Source organism: Columba livia, chromosome 1, assembly GCF_036013475.1.
Source record: "Columba livia isolate bColLiv1 breed racing homer chromosome 1, bColLiv1.pat.W.v2, whole genome shotgun sequence".
Taxonomy (NCBI): Eukaryota; Metazoa; Chordata; class Aves; order Columbiformes; family Columbidae; genus Columba; species Columba livia.
This window is the reverse complement of record NC_088602.1, coordinates 126881139-126884093: the sequence shown is the minus strand read 5'-3', so window position 1 is coordinate 126884093 and position 2955 is coordinate 126881139.

The following is a 2955-nucleotide window of genomic DNA, read 5'->3' as shown; positions in this document are numbered from 1 at the left end:
TTTGTGGTTTCTTCTCTCCAACTATAGTTGTTTATGTTCTCCATTGACATGGCCAGGTGTGTTTGTATGATAATGAATGCCATCTGCCTGAAGTATGTGTGAAGGAGAAGGGGAAATGGTGACTCCAACCTCAACCTCTGGTGGCAGAGATTGTTTCTTAGAGATATCAGTGTCCCTTTTATTTGCTGTTACACTGATGCTCACTGATTTTTGACAGACACACCACATATGAGAGAGCTCAGCCACAGGGTACTTACGAAACTGGAGATGAAAAGTTTTTCAGCTTGCTAATGGAAAGCTAAAAGAGGAGGGAGAAGGCTCCCTTGTAAAACATAATCAGGGAAGCCAGTCCCAAATACAGAAGGATGGAATCCCTGGGAGGAAGAATCTTCCAACAGTACTGAATATGGAAATTATGATATGATTTTCATGTCTTCATTCTAGCTGTTTTCCTGCCCTGAGTTGTGTCTGCTGCTCTCTCTTTACCAAACCTCAGTTTTCCTTGTTCTGCCATTTCTCCAGTAACTACATTTTTTAAGCATAAGCAGAAGTCATCATGAGATATCTTAGGTGGTTATTCGTGCCCATTTAGTTGATTTGAAATAGATATCTCTGTCCTGTTTAAAGATCCTGTAAGTTGTTGGGATAAACAGGAAGAAAAATCCTCCTTTGGTCTTGGTTGTCTTAATTGCATGTCACAATTTGTGCTTGCAGTCTGAGAGAATGGGCTTTTGTAAGTGCAGTGAAAGATGGGCCATACTGAGTTTCCTTTCCTGCCATGGACAAGCCTGGCTTAATGTTGTGTTTATACTCCATGTATCTTCAGCGTGTTGGTACATCAGTTACAGATTAAGATAATCACTTGGCTGGGATTTAATAATCATACATGTACAACATCTAAAAAGCAAGTGGGTTTGCTTTTTAAGTGTCCCCCAGTGTCCTTATGTGATTCCATTATTTGATCCAAGGTGCTGCTAAAGCTGGAAACTGTAGCACAATGGAAAACTGCCACGGTCTTAATACTTGGAAGTGTTGTACCTTATCATCAGTTCACATGTGATTCTTTCAGCACTTCTCTGGTGGTTTTTAAGAAGGAAATAGCAGCAGTCCATACAGAGCAGCTACCACATGTCCCTACCTCCTCTTTTCACCTAGCTGTTTACAGCTGCCCTTGTCAAGTGACTTTCATAGCCAGCAATGAATTTTCCATGCTTCTCTAAAATTTGTATAGCTATCCGCCCCCAGTAACCATCTGCTGTTTTTCACACCCGTGGCATTTTCAGTGGGGCTGTTGTAGAATAGCCAGTGTCCACTAAATAGGCAGATTAAGGGTGATTCAGAGCATATTGTGAAAACTGAACTCTCAGCTTCACAGTTTTCAGCTGGTTTCTGTCCCTTTAGCTCACAGATGGCTCGGAGTCATAAAACCTAAACAATTCTTAGGACGCAGTCTGCACGTTTTTCAAACCCCGGTCCAGTCATTTTAAGAAATGACTTGGCGCAGTGAAGTGCGAATCTGCCTCCAGAGCATTTGCAAAGCAAAAAAGAGATCTTGGCATTGTGCATCTTATTGTGTATATTTTTCCCTTGAAAGACTGCTTAAAAAAGCTTTTTTACCCAAGTCTTGAAAATTTGAGCGGCAAGACAGACGTGCATTGTGCTGCAAAGATCCTGCATTTTCCCCTGAGTCTGGAGTTGGGACAACTTACCAATTTCATTTTAATGGAGACCTTTAAAAGTAACGTGCCAGTGGAAAAATAATCTAATCATTTAAGTGTTTGGGATATTCATTGCTATTAAAATGTTTAATTCTAATATGCAAATATGTGCATTAAACCAGCTGAACTGCATTTGGTTTAGGCTGAGATGAAACACTGGCATGCCCTAGTTAAGAGTGGATATAATGCTTTTCTCTTGAAGAGGCCAGCGAGGCAGTCTGTGTATATCATAACTGTGTGCATTTTAACACCTCTACCCAGTGCAGTCACTTGCATAATTAAAATCCACACTTTTATTGCCGCACTTAAGGCTATTTCACACTATCTGCAGGCTCAAAAGGGAAGTCTCCATAGGGAAGCGTGTTAGCGTAATTGTGAGTGTCATTATTACCCCTGTAACTTTCTGTGTGATGCTCACAGTAGAGTGACATTGTTGTCAGTACAACTCAGATGCGGTGCATGGGCACTCATTAGCCACACCTCTTCTGAAAGCATCCTGTGTTCCCTTGCTGGCACTGCCAATAGATATCATAAGAGGTGGAGTCTGTCAAGCTGATGTCTGTCCATGCTCAAAGTATCTTGGATTACCTGTTGTCATTTGGCCAAGACGAAGTTTGAAGCAACTGCCAAGGCAATGAAAGGTAAATATCTGGTGGCTGCTTCTCCCTTTGTGTTTTATGCTTGTTTCTTAATTGGATACTGATGGGAGTAGGAAGTGGCAAGAAGTTGTGGGTGAAGTCAGAAAGTCAGTTTTCTACAGGTCATGGAGCCAGCATGAGCCGGCCACATACACTTGAAGCTGAGCTGCTCTTTTTCCTGTGTTCTCCTGCTTACAAGATCCTAGAAAGAAAACAGAACTGCTGATTTTCTCTGTTATCTTCTCTTCCCCAGCAGTGGCCTAAAACCTTGTGTTTTTCTATCGTATGTGCCTCTGTTGCCTCAGCTTTGTGCAGAATTAGGCCTTCTCCCTGGTCTGTCCCTCAGTGCTTATGTGGTTGTAGTTCTGCAAAGGATTAGCATCCCACTGCTGAGCCCAGACACTCCATGTGAAATTAATTTAGATGGTTCTGCTATTCAACAAGCTGATATCAGCCTTTTTCCTTTGTCAAACTGAAAAACAAGAGCAAAAGGAATTATCCCCTTTCCTTGGCCTCTCTTGGTTGAATCTCCTGTTACATCTGTGACCAAGCAACCCAATGAATAGTCCCAATCTGAAACTTGTTTGCAACTCTAAGTG